The sequence below is a fragment of the Oncorhynchus keta genome, chromosome 25 (genome assembly GCF_023373465.1).
Source record: "Oncorhynchus keta strain PuntledgeMale-10-30-2019 chromosome 25, Oket_V2, whole genome shotgun sequence".
Classification (NCBI taxonomy): domain Eukaryota; kingdom Metazoa; phylum Chordata; class Actinopteri; order Salmoniformes; family Salmonidae; genus Oncorhynchus; species Oncorhynchus keta.
Genome location: NC_068445.1, coordinates 43,709,933 through 43,732,859, shown reverse-complemented (window position 1 = coordinate 43,732,859; position 22,927 = coordinate 43,709,933). Strand labels below are relative to the sequence as shown.

The 22,927-nt window shown below is 46.1% G+C and overlaps 1 protein-coding gene across 50 annotated transcripts in view; it reads right to left on the bottom strand.

Annotated features, from left to right (window-relative positions):
• The window catches only part of LOC127911826 (sodium-dependent phosphate transporter 2-like), a 128,966-nt gene that overhangs the window by 71,870 nt on the left and 34,169 nt on the right, over positions 1–22,927 (bottom strand). Inside the window, exons 1-2 of one of the 50 annotated variants that reach the window (XM_052479713.1) lie at positions 15,530–15,640; positions 6,651–6,723 (exon numbers count right to left, since the gene is read on the bottom strand). The exons of 46 other annotated variants lie outside the window; for them this stretch is intronic. The gene's annotated coding sequence lies outside the window, so the exon portion shown is untranslated. Of the gene's footprint in view, positions 1–718; positions 846–6,650; positions 6,724–15,529; positions 15,663–22,927 lie in introns of those variants that run through there. 3 more of the 50 variants (XM_052479709.1, XM_052479710.1, XM_052479711.1) reach the window with 3 other exon arrangements.

The window sequence follows — 22,927 nt, the reverse complement described above, 5'->3', positions numbered from 1 at the left end:
ACCACTATACAGTCTCCCAGTCATCAGCTACCACCTAGCTGATACCACTATACAGTCTCCCAGTCATCAGCCAGCACCTAGCTGATACCATTATACAGTCTCCCAGTCATCAGCCAGCACCAAGCTGTTACCACTATACAGTCTCCCAGTCATCAGCTACCACCAAGCTGATACCACTATACAGTCTCCCAGTCATCAGCTACCACCAGCTGATACACACAGTCTCCCAGTCATCAGCTACCACCATACAGTCTCCCAGTCATCAGCTACCACCTAGCTGATACCACTATACAGTCTCCCAGTCATCAGCCTATAGGTAGTCTAACGGTTAGAGCGTTGGGACATTAAACGAACGGTTGTTTGTTCAAATCCCCGAGCCGGTAACGTGAAAAAAAAAAAAAAAATCTGCCATTCTGCCCTTGAGCAAAGCAGTTAACACCCACAACAACTGGAGTTAATGTTGATTAAGGCAGCTCCCCCACAGAGGTGTTCAGAGGTGTTCAGTTAAATGCGGAAGACATTTCGGTTGAATGAATTCAGTTGTGCAACTGCCGAGGTATCCCCTTTCCCCACCATTCGCTGGCTGATGACACTACAAAGCCTCCCGGTTAGCAACCTACACTAGCTAAAAACTTACTGCTAATGTCTAGTTTTCAAACAAATTGCACAGTACAACTACTATGCAGAAGCAGAAGGACCAAACAAAACATATACCTACCAGGCAAGTAGTAATTCAAATAAGCATTAAAACATGACCGTCTTCCAGTAGGCCAGCTCCAGTATACACCACCAGCCCTTTAGACGGCACCAAACATTATTTACAGTGTAGTCAGGACTAGTCCGAACCCTGCTCTCACTGCCTCCGTCCTCCTGCTGCCGTCTTATAAGGTTCTTAGTGAGAGAGTCACCGCCACAACACAAACAAGCAGCGAAGAGGGTTTTTTAAATGAGCCTATAAGTACACGCAGACTTCCCAAGGCTGAGAGACAGACAGGCAGCTAAGAGGGTTTTTAAATGAGCCTATAAGTACACGCAGACTTCCCAAGGCTGAGACACAGACAGGCAGCTAAGAGGGTTTTTTTTTAAATTAGCCTATAAGTACACGCAGACTTCCCAAGGCTGAGACACAGACAGGCAGCTAAGAGGGTTTTTAAATGAGCCTATAAGTACACGCAGACTTCCCAAGGCTGAGACACAGACAGGCAGCTAAGGTTTTTTTTTAAATGAGCCTATAAGTACACGCAGACTTCCCAAGGCTGAGACACAGACAGGCAGCTAAGAGGGTTTTTTAAATGAGCCTATAAGTACACGCAGACTTCCCAAGGCTGAGACACAGACAGGCAGCTAAGAGGGTTTTTAAATGAGCCTATAAGTACACACAGACTTCCCAAGGCTGAGACAGACAGGCAGCTAAGAGGGTTTTTAAATGAGCCTATAAGTACACGCAGACTTCCCAAGGCTGAGACAGACAGGCAGCTAAGAGGGTTTTTTAAATGAGCCTATAAGTACACACAGACTTCCCAAGGCTGAGACAGACAGGCAGCTAAGAGGGTTGTTTAAATGAGCCTATAAGTACACGCAGACTTCCCAAGGCTGAGACACAGACAGGCAGCGAAGAGGGTTTTTAAATGAGCCTATAAGTACACGCAGACTTCCCAAGGCTGAGACAGACAGGCAGCGAAGAGGGTTTTTAAATGAGCCTATAAGTACACGCAGACTTCCCAAGGCTGAGACACAGACAGGCAGCGAAGAGGGTTTTTAAATGAGCCTATAAGTACACACAGACTTCCCAAGGCTGAGAGACAGACAGGCAGCTAAGAGGGTTTTTAAATGAGCCTATAAGTACACGCAGACTTCCCAAGGCTGAGACAGACAGGCAGCTAAGAGGGTTTTTAAATGAGCCTATAAGTACACGCAGACTTCCCAAGGCTGAGACAGACAGGCAGCGAAGAGGGTTTTTTAAATGAGCCTATAAGTACACGCATACTTCCCAAGGCTGAGACACAGACAGGCAGCGAAGAGGGTTTTTTAAATGAGCCTATAAGTACACACAGACTTCCCAAGGCTGAGACACAGACCGGCAGCTAAGAGGGTTTTTTAAATGAGCCTATAAGTACACACAGACTTCCCAAGGCTGAGACACAGACAGGCAGCGAAGAGGGTTTTTTAAATGAGCCTATAAGTACACGCAGACTTCCCAAGGCTGAGAGAGACAGACGGGCAGCGAAGAGGGTTTTTTAAATTAGCCTATAAGTACACGCAGACTTCCCAAGGCTGAGACACAGACAAGCAGCTAAGGGGCTATTCTCAGATGAACAAAACATGTTTATGGCTTCAACCAGTTAACACTAGCAACAGCCTAAACACATTTAGATTCTGACCTCAGACCTGTATTTGGGTGAAAACAGTATATACTAGGTAGCTGACCACTTGTTTACGAGCTGTTCCCAGACCTGTATTTGGGTGAAAACAGTATATACTAGGTAGCTGACCACTTGTTTATGAGCTGTTCCCAGACCTGTATTTGGGTGACGACAGTAGATAGCTCTAAGCCGACACTTGTTTATGAACAGATTCCAGACCTGTATTTGGGTGATGACAATAGACACTAGGTAACTGACACATTATTTATGAGCTATACCCAGACCTGTACTTAGGTGAAGACAGTAAATTGCTCTAAGCAGACACTTGTTTATGAACAGACTCCAGATCTGTATTTGGGTTAATCCTGTAGGTTAGATGTCTTCTAGGACCCTGGAGACACAAATTCCAGGTCCGGGTCCCAAATTCTTACTGTTGTCTAGGACCTGGGTCAGGTCTGATATAATTGCCACGGGTCTCGGTAGGTGCAATTAAAATGTATTTAAAATCGACTGGACCCGTCCACTGTTAATTTCAATCTATCTATCTATCGACTGGACCCGTCCACTGTTAATTTAAATCTATTTATCGGCTGGACCCGGTTGCACCTGTCCTCTGTTAATTTAATGTGTGTGGCCTGATGAACGCAGCGCAAGCTTGTTATGTGTCAGCCAATTGCAACTCAATAAAAATGTACAGCTTATGAGGCGGCAGGGTAGCCTAGTGGTTAGAGCGTTGGACTAGTAACCGAAAGGTTGCAAGTTCATATCCGTCATTCTGCCCCTGAACAGGCAGTTAACCCACTGTTCCTAGGCTGTCATTGAAAATAAGAATTTGTTCTTAAAAGACTTGCCTATTTAAATAAAAGGTTAAAAAATGCCCAGCTGTTTCCAGCTCCTCACCTCACGCGCAACTGCTGCTAAGCCTTGGCTCCTGTCGATTGCAAAGATGGACGACGTTTTCATTCAAGTCAAATTAAAGATGGATGACTTTTTCATTCAATTAAAATTAAAGTTAGAGGAGACGGAGTACAGTGAAAAGAAACCGACAAGAGCAGACAAGATTTCTTTTTAAATTTTCTATCACATTTATCATTTGTTTTCTCATTATCATTATTGCATATCTACTTAAGAATCTAAACCAGTTCTTTAAATATGCAAAAAAGTGTTTGGTTTCATTTTGTTGGCCAAATGAAGTTCGGTCTATTTAGTTAAAAGATAGGATATAAGTAGGTCTGTTGTCAAATAAATAGCATTCGCCTATTGCTGTCATTTGTTGGTAATTGCAACAATATAGGCCACACCCTCCAAAACAAAAGATTTTGCGTGTCCCCTGGGGAGGTTCGAGGAGACAAAAAGACAGACACTCTGGTGATTTACCGACCATCTTTTACAACTACCGTACTACTGGGGTTTACCAGCCAGACTATTGGGCGCCAGGAATGTGGATTCCAAGGGGAGGGAAAAAGGAGGAGTCAGGCTATGACACCCCACCTTGTAACAAACAGAAGTAGAACCAAGAGAGCCGGTGACATTTGAACAAATGTATCAAAATGAAGGACTCGTTTGGTATAACTAGAGGCATACTGTGATATCTGTCGTCTTTTTCTATGTAATTTACAAGGAGTATAATGTGCATTTGCTGTAACATGGAATTAATGTATTTATTTCACCCGAGGCATGTTTAGAACCTACAGGTATTTCATCGTAGGGACTGTTGAACTGTTTTCTGTACATTAGAAACATTCTGCGGACACTTAGGAGGAAATCTTAATTTTACGTGAGGACTGGCTTCCGTCTGGTCACTCTACCATTAAAGGCCTGATTGGTGGAGTGCTGCAGAGATGGTTGTCCTTCTGGAAGGTTCTCCCATCTCCACAGATGAACTCCGGAGCTCTGTTAGAGTGACCGTCGGGTTCTTGGTCACCTCCCTGACCAAGGCCCTTCTCCCCTGATTGCTCAGTTTGGCCGGGCAGCCAACTCTAGGAAAATTATTCCATTTAAGAATGATGCCCACTGTGTTCTTGGGGACCTTCAATGCTGCAGAAATGTTTTGGTACCCTTCCCCAGATCTGTGCCTCGGCACAAATCCTGTCGTCTCGGAGCTCTACGGACAATCCCTTTGAAAACCGATGTCAAAGTTGACCTATATGACGTAATGATGCAAAGTAACATTTTGAGCTACACATGCAACACAGCATTTGAAATTGAACGTTATAAGCAGCCAGCTAGCTTCATCTGGCTTGTGAGGCTCGACCGGACCGCGTTGTATAGCTAGTCACAATCAGGACTAGGCACAAAAGTGGAATTTGCTGTTTCCCTTCAAAAAATAAAAGTATGTCATTGACAGTGATGCAAATGAATACAAATAGCAGAATTATGCCATAATTGAAAAGATCATGCTAAACAAGGTTGGAATGAAATCAACAAAAGACAATAATTTGTTAATTTGACAAAAATCTGTTGAAATCACACTGAATGTATTATACTTTAGAATTGCATTGGGGGCATATTATGGTCTGTGTCTGCAGCTTCCACCAACTTATTCATCTATGGATCGTGGATCAATGACATGGGGTATCAGTCGAAAAAAAGAGAGAGAATTTCCTTCCTCTCCGGCAACTGAGTTCGGCAGGACACCTTTATCTCTGTAGTGACTGGGTGTATTGATACACCATCCAAAGTGTAATTAATAAAGTAAATGCTCAAAGAGATATTCAATTTCCTATTATTTTTTTTAAAGATGTATATATATTTATTTTAACTACCAAAAAGTGCTCTTCTTTGAGGGGGAAACCTCCCTGATCTTTGAGAGGGGGAAACCTCCCTGGTCTTTGAGAGGGGGAAACCTCCCTAGTCTTTGAGAGGGGGAAACCTCCCTAGTCTTTGAGAGGGGGAAACCTCCCTAGTCTTTGAGAGGGGGAAACCTCCCTAGTCTTTGAGAGGGGGAAACCTCCCTAGTCTTTGAGAGGGGGAAACCTCCCTAGTCTTTGAGAGGGGGAAACCTCCCTGGTCTTTGAGAGGGGGAAACCTCCCTGGTCTTTGAGAGGGGGAAACCTCCCTGGTCTTTGAGAGGGGGAAACCTCCCTGGTCTTTGAGAGGGGGAAACCTCCCTGGTCTTTGAGAGGGGGAAACCTCCCTGGTCTTTGAGAGGGGGAAACCTCCCTGGTCTTTGAGAGGGGGAAACCTCCCTGGTCTTTGAGAGGGGGAAACCTCCCTGGTCTTTGCGCTTGAATCTATTTTTTTAAATTCACTGCTCGACTGAGGGACATTACAGAGATAGTAGAACTGAGGGACATTACAGAGATAGTAGAACTGAGGGACATTACAGAGATAGTAGAACTGAGGGACATTACAGAGATAGTAGATAGAGAGAGATGAGGTAGTCATTTAAAAAGTCATGTTAAAACACTATTATTGCACACACAACTTATAAAGCACATGTTTACTCCTGAACAATTTTAGTCCGCCATAACAAAAGAGCTGAATACTTATGGACTCAAGACATTTAAGCTTTTCATGTTTAATTCATTTGTAAAAAATAATAATAATAATCTAAAAATTAAAAAATGTAATTCCACTTTGACATTATGGAGGTATTCTGTGTAGGCCAGTGACACAATCTCAATTTAATTTATTAAATTCAGGCTGTAACACAACAAAATGTGGAAAGTCAAGGTGTATATATATATACACACTATGTATACAAAAGTATGTGGACTCCCCTTTAAATGAGTGGATTTGGTATTATTTCAGCCACACCCATTGCTGACAGGTGTATAAAAATCAAGCACACAACCATGCAATCTCCATAGACAAACATTGGCAGTGGAACGGCCTCACTGAAAAGCTCAGTGACTTTCAACGTGGCACCATCATAGAAAATGTACAAAACATGTATGCACTGACTGCTGTAAGGTGCTCAAGATAATCGGCTAAATTACTACAAAATGTAAAGGTAAAGAAAATAGCGTTTTGGGTTTGTTGGGAAAGTCACAGATCCATTTCTAAACGGGTCTAACTTTAAAACTGTGAAGACCTCTACTGTAGGTAGCTGACACATTGTTTATGAACTCTACCCAGACCTATAGTTGTGTGAAGACGCGAGCTGAAATGTTGTTTATGAGTTGAATGGAGGCCTGTATTTGGGCAGACAGGGACAGCGTCATGGCAAACAATATAATTTCAGCCCGTCTATTCTGGTAAACCAACTGATCACAAAGCGGCAGAACCAGACACTAGCAAAAAGATTATGGGAGTAGGTATGATAACAAACACATTTTCTCTCACCGCCAGAATGTGTTAGAATGTGTCAGACAGATGGTTGGGTGTGCTGCAGTGGAGTCCGCGACAATAACAGCTTCTGGAAATGAAGGAACACACCTGGTATCAAATACCATTTGAAATCTTTCAAATTATTTTAGCATTTGCTTCAGCCTGACCTGGAGTGCCAGATGCACAGGGTTTGCACTTTCTCATTGCTTCCATTGCACAAGGGAAGCTCAATCAAGCCCAGATTCAGTATTTGTAATGATTGTGAATGGTATTTCAACCCAGGTTTGGACAGAAGCAACCTGCCTGCGATGCCCATGTCCCCCACACAGGATTCAAACCCCACAGAGAAATCTCACCTTCTGATTTAAAAAAAAGTCATCCTGATACTCAATGGAACGGTCTGATTTGTTTTCCACAAAATATTATCCAAGTCAATTTATATAGGAGGTAAATGCAGCACATTTTCTCCTACAGAAAGCCTATTGTCTAACAGGGAATTTAAATGTAAACAACTTGAAAGCCAGACTAACACATTAACTGATTGTGTGCTCTGGTCACGTGGGCTACGAATCTCTTTCCTAAAACATCCCACTCTACTAGCGCTCGTGCCACTCAGACACAGCCCCCTCTCTCTCTCCAGCTCCCTCCCTCCGCCCCACCCTCTCTCTCCAGCTCCCTCCCTCCGTCCCACAGCCCACCCTCTCTCTCCAGCTCCCTCCCTCCGTCCCACAGCCCCTCTCTCTCCAGCTCCCTCCCTCTGTCCCAGCCCACCCTCTCTCTCCAGCTCCCTCCCTCTGTCCCCAGCTCTCTCCAGCTCCCTCCCTCCGTCCCACAGCCCACCCTCTCTCTCCAGCTCCCTCCCTCTGTCCCACAGCCCACCCTCTCTCTCCAGTCTGTCCCACAGCCCCCCTCTCTCTCCAGCTCCCTCCCTCCCCCTCTCTCCAGCTCCCTCCCTCTGTCCCCCTCTCTCCAGCTCCCTCCCTCTGTCCCCCTCTCTCCAGCTCCCCTCCCCCCTCTGCTCCCTCCCCTGTCCCCCTCTCTCCAGCTCCCTCCCTCTGTCCCCCTCTCTCCAGCTCCCTCCCTCTGTCCCCCTCTCTCCAGCTCCCTCCCCCCCTCTGTCCCCCCCTGTCTCTCCAGCTCCCTCTCCCCCCTCTCCAGCTCCCCTGTCCCCCCTCTCTCCAGCTCCCTCCCTCTGTCCCCCTCTCTCCCCCTCTCTCCAGCTCCCTCCCTCTGTCCCCCTCTCTCCAGCTCCTCCCCTGTCCCCCTCTGTCCAGCCCTCCCTCTCCCCCCTCTCCAGCTCCTCCCTCTGTCCCCCCTCTCTCCAGCGCCCTCCTTCTGTCACAAAGCCCACCCTCTCTCCAGCTCCCTGCTTCTGTCACACAGCCCACCCTCTCTCTCCAGCTCCCTCTGTTCAACAGCCCAGATCTCTCTGGAACACTTACTTAGTGCCCTATCAGACCCTTGTGTGTTTCGCTGGCCCAACATCAACCACAACACCCACTAAACTACAGCTTTCACACAACGTAGTCCCAACAATGGCTACAGACCGCTGCTTGATCCTCAATGTTGCATCGTGACTCTGGACAGATACATAACCTGTTGGGAAATGGCACCCTATTCCCTATATAGTGCACTACTGTTGACCAGAGCCCTATCCCTATATAGTGCACTACTGTTGACCAGAGCCCTATTCTCTATATAGAACACTACTTTGGACCAGGGCCCATATGGTTCTGGTCAATAGTAATTCCGTATATAGGGATTATCTAGTACACTTATGCAATGAAGGTCTACAGTAGTCACAACAGCACTGTAAGGTAGCACCATGGTGTAGCTGGAGGACAGCTAGCTTCCATCCTCCTCTGGCTATATTGACTTCAATACAAAACCTAGGAGGCTTGTGCTCCTCACCCCCTTCCATAGACTTACATGGTAATTATGATGACTTCCAGAGGACGTCCTCCAACCAAATCAATTGTCTGATCAAAGGATCAGAGAATTACCCTGGTGTTACGCATGTGTGACTTAGAAGCTTGGTGAGTTGGTGATATTATTGGATAGATTAAGATGGTGAATAGTGACAGAGGCATTTTTAGGGAATTATTCAATTCAAATTAGTTTATTCAAACGACAGGATATGGAGGTAGATTATATACTGTTTTCTTGGGTTTTAGAATTTTATTTTTGTGTCGAGTTGTGCCATTTATTTAAATTTGCCCTAACCATCTAGCTACCAGAGTGCAGTTTTCTCCGCCAGAATGGCTAGCTAACGCTAACGTCAATGTAGTGTTTTTTTGGGGGGGGTTCATTGCCCACATTAGATTCAAGCTTCTGGGAAAAACCTGCATTGATTCATGAAATGGATAAAGGTCTGCATACTCAAACTGCTAACAGTTTGGGCATGTTAGGGTGAGGGTTAGGGGGTTAGGGGGTTAGGGTTTTTGGGCATGTTAGGGTTAGGGTTTTTGGGCATGTTAGGGTTAGGGTTTTTGGGCATGTTAGGGTTAGGGTTTTTGGGCATGTTAGGGTTAGGGTTTTGGGCATGTTAGGGTTAGGGTTTTGGGCATGTTAGGGTTAGGGTTTTTGGGCATGTTAGGGTTAGGGTTTTTGGGCATGTTAGGGTTAGGGTTTTTGGGCATGTTAGGGTTAGGGTTTTTGGGCATGTTAGACTTGGCTTTTAGGCGGCGCGATGAAAGGGACAGTTCTACTGACAAGGGCAACTACAAGGATCTTTCAGAAGGTGGTTCAACTGTGGCACAGAACCAGATAGGTGTGTGTGTGTGTGTGTGTGTGTGTGTGTGTGTGTGTGTGTGTGTGTGTGTGTGTGTGTGTGTGTGTGTGTGTGTGTGTCAGGGGGAATTGTCAGGCCTGATATTCTAAACAGGGAAACAGTGAACGAGACAGCTGCAGCAGACAGACACCAGAACCATTCTAGAACCTTCACAGAACTCTCTCATCTGCTCATTCCAGAACCTTCACAGAACACACCCATCTGCTCATTCCAGAACCTTCACAGAACTCTCCCATCTTGCTCATTCTAGAATATTCCTGTCTCCTGGTATCCCCATTCACTACTCTTCCTGGAAATGTAAACTACAATGATATACAAACAATACAAATGAAACAGAACGAAGTTCTGAAGAGACCAAATTCACAAACACTTCTATTTATACACTCATCACTTACATACAAGCTCACATACAAACACTCACTTATGACACAAATCAACCCCCCAAAGAGACTTAACTTCTGTGAAAGCACATAGCAGCTTAAAAAAATACCAGTGTTCAAATTTAATTTAGGAAATAATTGGACAAGTTTGAATTCTCCCACACATACACTAAAAAATGTTTTTTTCGGAAGAAGGTTCTACACCAGCATATCTAACCTAATATATTGATTGGAAATTAATAAAATCTTCAGCAAATGCCAGTCCTTGAATTAAAAAAAAAACATCCCAACCTTAATCAGAATAATCTGAGGGATTTAAAGTTCTCTACGGTTCTTTACTGTAAAAAAAAAAACGTTTGAGATCAATCTAGACAAACCAATGTTTCATGACCACATAACAGTCAGCCTTCCCTCCATTCCCTGCATTTGTTGATTACAGTTCTGCTCTCAATTCCATGGACCAACAACACAGTGAATGGAATTCCATGGACCAACAACACAGTGAATGGAATTCCATGGACCAACACAACACAGTGAACGGAATTCCATGGACCAACACAACACAGTGAACGGAATTCCATGGACCAACACAACACAGTGAACGGAATTCCATGGACCAACAACACAGTGAATGGAATTCCATGGACCAACACAACACAGTGAATGGAATTCCATGGACCAACAACACAGTGAACGGAATTCCATGGACCAACACAACACAGTGAACGGAATTCCATGGACCAACACAACACAGTCCATGGACCAACACAACACAGTGAATGGAATTCCATGGACCAACACAACACAGTGAACGGAATTCCATGGACCAACAACACAGTGAATGGAATTCCATGGACCAACACAACACAGTGAATGGAATTCCATGGACCAACACAACACAGTGAATGGAATTCCATGGACAAGCTAAACATATTTCCCCGCGTCGAGGAAAATCCTTTCCACTCTACCTCTCCTGCTTTTAGAGTACCTTTCTTCAAATCCAAATCAGATTCGACCTCAAAATGGCCAAAGAAATATACTGAACAAAAATAAACCGTTCACTAGCTAGGCTAACCATATTACCAAACCGTTCACTAGCTAGGCTAACCATATTACCAAACCGTTCACTAGCTAGGCTATCCATATTACCAAACCGTTCACTAGCTAGGCTAACCATATTACCAAACCGTTCACTAGCTAGGCTAACCATATTACCAAACCGTTCACTAGCTAGGCTAACCAGATTACCAAACCGTTCACTAGCTAGGCTAACCATATTGCCAAACCGTTCACTAGCTAGGCTATCCATATTACCAAACCGCTAGGCTAACCAGATTACCAAACCGTTCACTAGCTAGGCTAACCATATTACCAAACCGCTAGGCTAACCATATTACCAAACCGTTCACTAGCTAGGCTAACCATATTACCAAACCGTTCACTAGCTAGGCTAACCATATTACCAAACCGTTCACTAGCTAGGCTAACCATATTACCAAACCGTTCACTAGCTAGGCTAACCATATTACCAAACCGTTCACTAGCTAGGCTATCCATATTACCAAACCGTTCACTAGCTAGGCTAACCATATTACCAAACCGTTCACTAGCTAGGCTATCCATATTACCAAACCGTTCACTAGCTAGGCTAACCATATTACCAAACCGTTCACTAGCTAGGCTATCCATATTACCAAACCGTTCACTAGCTAGGCTAACCATATTACCAAACCGTTCACTAGCTAGGCTAACCATATTACCAAACCGTTCACTAGCTAGGCTAACCATATTACCAAACCGTTCACTAGCTAGGCTATCCATATTACCAAACCGTTCACTAGCTAGGCTATCCATATTACCAAACCGTTCACTAGCTAGGCTAACCATATTACCAAACCGTTCACTAGCTAGGCTATCCATATTACCAAACCGTTCACTAGCTAGGCTAACCATATTACCAAACCATTCACTAGCTAGGCTAACCATATTACCAAACCGTTCACAAGATAGGCTATCCATATTACAAAAGAGTTACAAATGAGATACGCTCAGACCAGCCTGTACTCCAAACCGGCAGGGTAGCTTAGTGGTTAGAGTGTAGAGGGCGGCAGGGTTCACTAGTGGTTAACCATATTACCAGGCGGCAGGGTAGCCTAGTGGTTAGAGTGTAGAGGCGTCATCTTAGCTTTCTAGTTTTTATGGCAGTGTAGAGGCGGCAGGGTAGCTTAGTGGAAGATCTTTGGCGGCATAACAATAGTGGAAAGTCAAGGCGACAGTGGTAGCCATCTGTGGTGAAGTTTTCCCCTCAATGTTTAGTGGACAAATCCAGAGGCGGCAGAACCAGTGGTTGTGTAGAGCCAGCTGGCTAGCCTTGTGGTTACAGTGCAGCAAGGCAGATAACATTAGGGTAGCTAAGTGGTTAGAGCCTGTAGAGGCGGCAGGGTAGCCTAGTGGTTCGAAATAGAGGCGGCAGGGTTGCCCCTAGTGGGGGCATTTAATGGCGGCAGGGCAGGCTAGTGTTCAATGAAAAATACAGGCAAAACAAAGAGAGTGGTACAAATGAGATGGCGGCAGGGCAGCCTGTGGTTCCATGTAGAGGCGGCAGGGCAGGCTAGTGGTTAGAGGGTAGAGGCGGCAGGGTAGCCTAGTGGTTAGAGGTGTAGAGGTGGCAGGGTAGCCTAGTGGTTCGAGTGTAGAGGCGGCAGGGTAGCCTAGTGGTTAGAGTGTAGAGGCGGCAGGGTAGCCTAGTGGTTAGAGTGTAGAGGCGGCAGGGTAGCCTAGTGGTTAGAGTGTAGAGGCGGCAGGGTAGCCTAGTGGTTCGAGTGTAGAGGCGGCAGGGCAGGCTAGTGGTTAGAGTGTAGAGGCGGCAGGGTAGCCTAGTGGTTAGAGTGTAGAGGCGGCAGGGTAGCCTAGTGGTTAGAGCGTTGGACTAGTAACCGAAAGGTTGCAAGTTCAAATCCCCGAGCTGACAAGGTACAAAATCTGTCGTTCTGCCCCTGAACAGGCAGTTAACCCACTGTTCCGAGGCCATCATTGAAAATAAGAACTTGTTCTTAACTGACTTGCCTAGTAAAATAAAGGTAAAATAAAATAAATAAAATATAAAAAATTAAGCAACGAGACAGTGTCGTCTGAATAAGTGGGCCACCGTGACAGTATTCAAGGACATCAAACATGTGTGTGTTTTTGTCCTATATTTATAGATTTAATCCCAGGCCCCCGTTCCCGCAGGAGGCCCTTTGCCTTTTGGTAGGCCGTCATTGTAAATAAGAATTTGTTCTTAACTGACTTGCCTAGTTAAATAAAAAGGTAAAATTTAAAAAATTATGATGCAACTTTTATGGCCATTTCTTCTCCAGAAACAATCTAGGATCCGACCAGTCTGTTATAGCATTACTTTCATGATTGACTGATTGATTACCCAATCACCATTAGATATCCCACTGTTGTCCCACACGTCTTCCTTTTTTTAAATGTAACATGAACCATGGCACTGCAGCTCCACTGACTCAGGCCGCAGACAGACACTGACTCAGGCCGCAGACAGACACTGACTCAGGCCGCAGACAGACACTGGCTCAGGGCGCAGACAGACACTGGCTCAGGGCGCAGACAGACACTGGCTCAGACAGACACTGCAGACAGGCTCAGACAGACACTGCAGACAGACTCTGATATAGCAGACAGACTCTGACCAACAGCACACACAGACAGAGAGAGAGACAGCGAGACAGACAGACAGACAGCGAGACGTCATATGGCATCAGGACCCATAGCTAACAGACACACCATCATATGGCATCAGGACCCATAGCTAACAGACACACCATCATATGGCATCAGGACCCATAGCTAACAGACACACCATCATATGGCATCAGGACCCATAGCTAACAGACACACCATCATATGGCATCAGGACCCATAGCTAACAGACACACCATCATATGGCATCAGGACCCATAGCTAACAGACACACCATCATATGGCATCAGGACCCATAGCTAACAGACACACCATCATATGGCATCAGGACCCATAGCTAACAGACACACCATCATATGGCATCAGGACCCATAGCTAACAGACACACCATCAAATGGCATCAGGACCCATAGCTAACAGACACCATCATATGGCCAGCTAACAGACACACCATCATATGGCATCAGGACCCATACCTAACAGACACACCATCATATGGCATCAGGACCCATAGCTAACAGACACACCATCATATGGCATCAGGACCCATAGCTAACAGACACACCATCATATGGCATCAGGACCCATAGCTAACAGACACACCATCATATGGCATCAGGACCCATAGCTAACAGACACACCATCATATGGCATCAGGACCCATAGCTAACAGACACACCATCACATGGCATCAGGACCCATAGCTAACAGACACACCATCATATGGCATCTGGACCCATACCTAACAGACACACCATCATATGGCATCAGGACCCATAGCTAACAGACAGACATAGCTAACAGACACCATCATATGGCATCATATGGCATCAGGACCCATAGCTAACAGACACACCATCATATGGCATCAGGACCCATAGCTAACAGACACACCATCATATGGCATCAGGACCCATAGCTAACAGACACGCCATCATATGGCATCAGGACCCATAGCTAACAGACACACCATCATATGGCATCAGGACCCATAGCTAACAGACACACCATCATATGGCATCAGGACCCATAGCTAACAGACACACCATCATATGGCATCAGGACCCATAGCTAACAGACACACCATCATATGGCATCAGGACCCATAGCTAACAGACACACCATCACATGGCATCAGGACCCATAGCTAACAACAGACACACCATCATATGGCATCAGGACCCATAGCTAACAGACACACCATCATATGGCATCAGGACCCATAGCTAACAGACACACCATCATATGGCATCAGGACCCATAGCTAACAGACACACCATCATATGGCATCAGGACCCATAGCGAACAGACACACCATCATATGGCATCAGGACCCATAGCTAACAGACACACCATCATATGGCATCAGGACCCATAGCTAACAGACACACCATCATATGGCATCAGGACCCATAGCTCAACAGACACACCATCATATGGCATCAGGACCCATAGCTAACAGACACACCATCATATGGCATCAGGACCCATAGCTAACAGACACACCATCATATGGCATCAGGACCCATAGCTAACAGACACACCATCATATGGCATCAGGACCCATAGCTAACAGACACACCATCATATGGCATCAGGACCCATAGCTAACAGACACACCATCATATGGCATCAGGACCCATAGCTAACAGACACACCATCATATGGCATCAGGACCCATAGCTAACAGACACACCATCATATGGCATCAGGACCCATAGCTAACAGACACGCCATCATATGGCATCAGGACCCATAGCTAACAGACACACCATCATCTGATGAGGACTCAAAAGGCAAATAATCAAAGACCCTCCATGACACCTCAACAGTGTACAGACTTGATACATACAGCAAACACACACACACACACACACACACACACACACACACACACACACACATTAAAAAAGGTACAGATTACTTACAATGGAATCCTCAATCACTACTTAAGAGACAGAGAATAACAGAGAGCGAGAGAGAGACATATAGCTGGTCTCGCAGTCAACTCCACTCACCTTCAGCATGCAGTCTCCTCACATCAGAAAGAGAGGGAACAGAGGAGAAAGGGACAGAATACACAAAGACAGGGATCAGATCAACATGCAGTGAGAGGAATGAAGATAGATAGATGAGAGAGAGGAGAGGGAGAGAGAGGAGAGAGAGAGGAGAGAGAGGAGAAGAGAGAGAGAGAGAGAGAGAGAGAGAGAGGAGAGAGAGAGAGAGAGAGAGAGGAGAGAGAGAGAGAGAGGAGAGAGAGTCGATGTTGCGGCCACAGCGCAGCAGTCTAGACTCTAGACTGCCTCTTAAAGGAAGGCATCTGTAGCTGCACCACAGCACCAGCAGGCCAATCAGAAACCAGCTTGGAGGCAGAGCACCACACACTGGTCAATTGCATGAGGGGAGGCCAGGGAGATGGAGACAGAGGTAGTGAATAAAACAAGGGATGTTGAGGGGGTGAGGAGAGGTGGTGTGTGTATCTAGCATTCAGGAACAGCCATGCAGTTAGACCAAGGGCATTGTGAACCCCCCCCCCTCCATCACCACCACATTGTAACAGAAGTCCCTCCATCACCACCACATTGTAACAGAAGTCCCTCCATCACCACCACATTGTAACAGAAGTCCCTCCATCACCACCACATTGTAACAGAAGTCCCTCCGTCACCACCACATTGTAACAGAAGTCTCTCCATCACCACCACATTGTAACAGAAGTCCCTCCGTCACCACCACATTGTAACAGAAGTCTCTCCATCACCACCACATTGTAACAGAAGTCTCTCCATCACCACCACATTGTAACAGAAGTCCCTCCATCACCACCACATTGTAACAGAAGTCCCTCCATCACCACCACATTGTAACAGAAGTCCCTCCATCACCACCACATTGTAACAGAAGTCCCTCCATCACCACCACATTGTAACAGAAGTCCCTCCGTCACCACCACATTGTAACAGAAGTCCCTCCATCACCACCACATTGTAACAGAAGTCCCTCCGTCACCACCACATTGTAACAGAAGTCTCTCCATCACCACCACATTGTAACAGAAGTCTCTCCATCACCACCACATTGTAACAGAAGTCCCTCCATCACCACTACCACATTGTAAACAGAAGTCTCCTGTAACTCCCTCATTCTACCACTTTGTAAAACAGAGAACACGCAGCCACACACCAGAGGGGCTTCTGGAACCACAGATTACACACGTGCTCCGTTTGCAACAAGAAAATAGAACCCGCTCGCTGACGGAATTAAAATTAAAAGTAGTTGTTGTTGTTGTCTGGGACGAACAGTTAACTGAAGACGGGACGGCCAAACATTAATGCGGTTGTCCGTTTCTGCGGTAACATGGACTCTTTATTGGTTAAAAAACGTTGTTACTTCTAGCTGAAACAAGCAAGATGTTGTATCAAACGAGTCTTTGGTTGCCGAGAAAACGTCCCCCTTCCCCTTCCTGCAGCAGCACCTGCAGCAGCACCAGCAGCAGCACCAGCAGCAGCACGCAGATACATAATGACTAGAACGGGCTTTGAATCTCTTACTCTGGCAATCTGACTGGTAAAACTCATGGGTCCACTCACAATGGCTGCCTGGTATTGTGATGCAATCATTGCCATGGTAATACAGAACGTTCATTCGAATGGATGTTAACCGATGTGCCACAATGTAATGGAATGTATTTTTGTCACGACATTTGAGTTGAAATCAACAAATCATGGCACATGTATATATATATTTTTAAATTGATACATATCCAGCTTCCACTTCCTGCTTTGCTCCTATGGGTCCTGTGCACTTGCAACGGGTGTCAGTCCAGCCATTATTTTAACGTGAATGGGGACGCCCGTCCTGTTCGTTCTGTTTCCATGGCAACAAGCGCAGTCAGGAGCGGAGAGGACAAAATATTTTTTTACCAGTGCAACTTTTGTTGTTGTTGTCCTTGTTGTTGCTATTCAAATGGTTGTTACTGTTTGGCTGGACAATAACCATCATCCCCCAAAAAATCCATGACCGTCACAGCCTACTACTCGCAGGTCTGAGTCTGCAATATGCAAAACACACATACACACAATCTGGTTCATTTTCCTGCCTCTTCTCTGCCTCTCTGTGGCACAATCCCTCGTTTCAAAAAGAGGAGGTGAACAGTATGTTTTATGCTGCCCTCGCCTCACAGGCAGACACCAGCTCTCACAACAAAACAACGACGCAAAAACAGTGATCGCTTTCCAAGCTGATCTATGGCCAGCTGTTAAGAGTTATGCGATCTAAAAAATAAAAAAGGCCAGATTACTGGTGTCGGTCTGTTCACTCTGGGCTGATCTAGGAACAGCCTTTTAGAGTACTCCGTCGGTCTTTCTTCCAGTCTTTGTGTCTGCCTGATCCGTCTCTTTTCAGCAATCATTAACACGGCAACAGCCATGATACCCATAACAACCATTATACTACAGTGACCATGGTTATCATTGCAGCAGTCATATAGTCTTGCCTAGTTAAAAAAAATGTTTTATTTATATATATATATACACACACACACAGTGGGGAGAACAAGTATTTGATAACCTGCAAAAATCGGCAGTGTTTCCTACATACAAAGCATGTAGAGGTCTGTAATTTTTATCATAGGTACACTTCAACTGTGAGAGACGGAATCTAAAACAAAAATCAAGAAAATCACATTGTATGATTTTTAAGTAATTAATTTTCATTTCATTGCATGACATAAGTATTTGATCACCTACCAACCAGTAAGAATTCCGCCTCTCACAGACCTGTTAGTTTTTCTTTAAGAAGCCCTCCTGTTCTCCACTCATTACCTGAATTAACTGCACCTGTTTGAACTCGTTACCTGTATAAAAGACACCTGTCCACACACTCAATCAAACAGACTCCAACCTCTCCACAATGGCCAAGACCAGAGAAAACTAAAACTAAAACCAGTAGTTCTTGTGATATATAAGAGGTGTGCCGTGAGAGAGCGTGAGATGAAGAGAGTCAAATGCGTGTGTCTCACGGCCCAATGCGCGAGAGTTGGCAGCTCTGGCATAGTGCATCTATGGTTTTTTTTAAACCTGAGCGCTGCTGTGCGAGGGGAGGTGTCGGTGAGATGTGAGCGACAGAGGCACAGTGAGAGATGCTACTTGGCAATAGCCAAGGCTACCTAGCTAACTTGTAGCAGCCGCCATATTAAAAACATCATCTCATATAACAGTGCCTGTCTTGACTGGAATAGCCTAGAGAGACCCAGTAACCCAGCTAAGCTAATTGAGGCTCACATTTAGCATATTCTCCCCAACCCCAACCAGATAAAATAACCGCCTACCTACCTGTTGATTGCTCATTGCAACCTACTCCTTTTAATATTTGGTAATTTTCCACCATCTTGCATTGCATTAGTGAACTGTCCCTACACTTGCTACACATTGAGCCTCTTTGCAGCTTTGATTGACCAACACAAACAACAAGCTACACACGTTGAAGGGTACCAGTCTTTTTTTATACCCAACATAACTACATTGAAGCCTCCCGAGTGGCACAGACCCGGGTTCATCCCCGGGCTGTGCCACGGCCTTGGCCGGGAGTCCCATAGGACGGCGCACAATTGGCCCAGAGTCGCCCGGGTTAAGATAAGGGGGGATACCTACCGGCAGCGTAGCCTAGTGGTTAGAGCGTTGGACTAGTAACCGGAAGGTTGTGAGTTCAAACCCCCGAGCTGACAAGGTACAAATCTGTCGTTCTGCCCCTGAACAGGCCCAATCAACATCTATGTCTTCCCCTCTGAATCAACATCCACGTCTTCCCCTCTGAATCAGAGAGGTACGGGGAGGGGGCTGCCTTAATCAACATCCAATCAACATCCATGTCTTCGGTGCCCGGGGAACAGTGGGTTAACTTCCTTGTTTAGGCGCAGAACGACAGATTTTTACCTTGTTAGCTCGGGATTCGATTCAGCAACCTTTCGATTACTGGCCCAACACTAACCACTAGGGTTTGGCCAGGGGGCTTTATTTGTCTCCTTGTGGCAGGCGAGGTGCCTGCAGGCAGACCCAGGTCACCAGTTTATTAACAGTGTTTCCTCCGACACATTGGTGGGGGTTGCTTCAGGGTTCAGCTGGCGGGTTTTAAGGAGTGCGGTTTGGCGGGTCATGTTTTAGAGGACGCACGACTCAACATTCAAAATGTTGTTTTTATTAAACTAATAATTTGAAGATGTCATGGTATATCCTTGTAGGTAACAACGACACGTGGATATTTACATTTCATTTTAGGAAAATTGTTGGTTAAAAAAAATAGGCTTATAAAAATATTTTAAAAAACACATTCTACACCCACTTGAATACTAACATCCATTGCATATTCAAATATCTATGCATATCTCTACGAAACATTTCAAAGGTCTACAGGTTTGTACTGATAAACAAGGCTGTTCAGGCGTGACAATGGGCTGGTATTTCAGAAACTTGTCAGCAAAAAGGTCTGCTCCGTGTCGGATTCAAAAGAAGCAACCCACTTCCAAAATGAGCACCTCCTTCCAGCCTCCCTCCAGCCTCCCTCCTCAGCCTCCCTCCTCAGCCTCCCTCCTCAGCCTCCCTCCAGCCTCCCTCCAGCCTCCCTCCAGCCTCCCTCCACAACTGTATCTGGCATATTTAGTTTACAAGGAGAACACATCAACATCAAACCAACTTCCTCTGACAAGAGAATGCACACACACCAGCATTGGAAGTCTGGTATGTGTCTGGTGCGGTCGTGAGGCTCAGACTTGGGGTAGCTGTGGGTGACTTGCTGTGTGCCGTGGTGCCATGCTGCATCTCTCTCTCTCATGTTGCCTGCTAGTCTGAGAGGAGAGGAGCTGTTAAGTTTCCTTCTACCCTCGCGTCAGTCTCCCCTCGCGTCAGTCTCCCCTCGCCCCTCTCCTCACGTCAGTCTCCCCTCGCCCCTCTTCTCATGTCAGTCTCTCCTCGCGTCAGTCTCCCCTCGCCCCTCCCCTCGCGTCAGTCTCCCCTCGCGTCAGTCTCCCCTCCCCTCATGTCAGTCTCTCCTCGCGTCAGTCTCCCCTCGCCCCTCCCCTCAGTCTCCCCTCGCCCCTCCCCTCGCGTCAGTCTCCCTCGCGTCAGTCTCCCGCGTCAGTCTCCCCTCGCGTCAGTCTCCCCTCGCGTCAGTCTCCCCTCGCGTCAGTCTCCAGCGTCAGTCTCCCCTCGCGTCAGTCTCCCCTCGCGTCAGTCTCCCCTCGCGTCAGTCTCCCCTCGCGTCAGTCTCCCCTCGCGTCAGTCTCCCCTCGCGTCAGTCTCCCCTCGCGTCAGTCTCCCCTCGCGTCAGTCTCCCCTCGCGTCAGTCTCCCCTCGCGTCAGTCTCCCCTCGCCCCTCTCCCTTCTCCTCTCACTCACTCGTTAGTGTGCACTTGTTCACTTCCCCTCGTGTACTGTTGTGTAAAATCCCTCTAGCTCACACCAATCCAATGCTTTTAAACTTCTCTGAACAGAACAATGAAACGAAAAACAACAACACCACCACCACTAACTATTTCTGTCTATTTGTAATCCTGTAGTGAAATAAGACATTGCTTTTGCTCGTGGACCATGGTTGGACATTGGTTGTGCGTCCAGCAATGTTCAACCAATCAGAACACAGGACCCCTGGGTGCGTTGCACCTGTTGCCTTGACGCCGGCGGCGGTGGGGAAGGTGGGGGGGGGTAACCGTCTTTGCAAGGCGAGGAAGAACAAACACACCAAACTCCAGCTAACCACAATGGGGGGGGGGCCTCAGGAATGACAACAACTCTGCCAGAAACTTGCTTTAAAAGCTCTTACACAAACACACAGTAAGTCTGTGCAGGACCCACACAGACACACTTTCATAAATCATCTCAGCGCCTAGTAAAAAATGTTAGTCAGGTTGACAACAGCTGGGGACGTACAAATGGCATCTCTTTCACTCTCTCGCAAACACAATTTCCAGCGTAGCCTTAACATGACCAAAAACAAAAACCTTTAGAACAAGAAACAAATCAACTCTCTCCTGCGCTGTGCTGTTGGGTAAGTCCGGTCCTGGTGTTGAAATACATGACAGGTCAACTCTCTCCTGCGCTGTGCTGTTGGGTAAGTCCGGTCCTGGAGTTGAAATACATGACAGGTCAACTCTCTCCTGCGCTGTTGGGTAAGTCCGGTCCTGGAGTTGAAATACATGACAGGTCAACTCTCTCCTGCGCTGTGCTGTTGGGTAAGTCCGGTCCTGGTGTTGAAATACATGACAGGTCAACCCTCTCCGGTGTCTGAGGAGACAGTTGTTAGTGGGAGAACAATCTGCTCTGGAGGACATTGCATGTGGAAATACAACTGTTTTGTAAGGCTTTGTAAATCAGGACACACCACAAAATGTTTGATGTACTGTTCTATCTTTTTTTAGGATGTAAATGTAACGTAAGTGCTTTAAATGTGTTTGGACCTCAGGAAGAGTAGCTGCTGCCTTGGCAACAGCTAAATGGGGATCTGTAATAAATGCAAATACAAAATGTTTGTACCACATAACTACGTGTGTGTTACTACTAAAGCCTGTTTCAGTTCGGCTGGCGCCTAGAGTGTGCTCGCATACTTCCTTAACCTCTTCAACCTATGGGGGCGCTATGTCATTGGCGCCTAGCCGAAACCCAACGAGTGTGCTCGCATACTTCCTTAACCTCTTCAACCTATGGGGGCGCTATGTCATTGGCGCCTAGCCGAAACCCAACGAGTGTGCTCGCATACTTCCTTAACCTCTTCAACCTATGGGGGCGCTATGTCATTGGTGCCTAGCCGAAACCCAACGAGTGTGCTCGCATACTTCCTTAAAAGACCTTCGCTTGATAAAGGAAAAAAAAAAAGCAACAATAGTACTATTTTGAGATGTCATAGCCAGTATTACACATCTTACAAAATATTCAGAATTAATTAACTCCAGAAATCTGTCATAAATTGACGTGTTTGCCGAGAAGATCCTAGTCGCACAATTTTACATCTAACTAAGATTTGGGTGCAAGTATTTCAAAACAGCAACAAAAAAAGTGCATGAAAACGAGTTGTCTCTCGTGGAATGAAAATAAGACTATTGAAGAATCCCTATAATTGACCAAAGGGGCATAGACTTCTGAACTTCGGATTACAGAAAAAAGAAAAATGGCCAAACAGACAAAAAAAAACTTTAACTCACGACGTTCAAAACATCACAAAATGGCGGCATAAAATATGCACAAACTCTTCAGAACTATTTTGGCTTGGAAGCATGGCTTGGAAGCATGGCCTGGAAGCATGACCTGGAAGCATGGCTTGGAAGCATGGCTTGGAAGCATGGCCTGGAAGCATGGCCTGGAAGCATGGCCTGGAAGCATGGCCTGGAAGCATGGCCTGGAAGCATGGCCTGGAAGCATGGCCTGGAA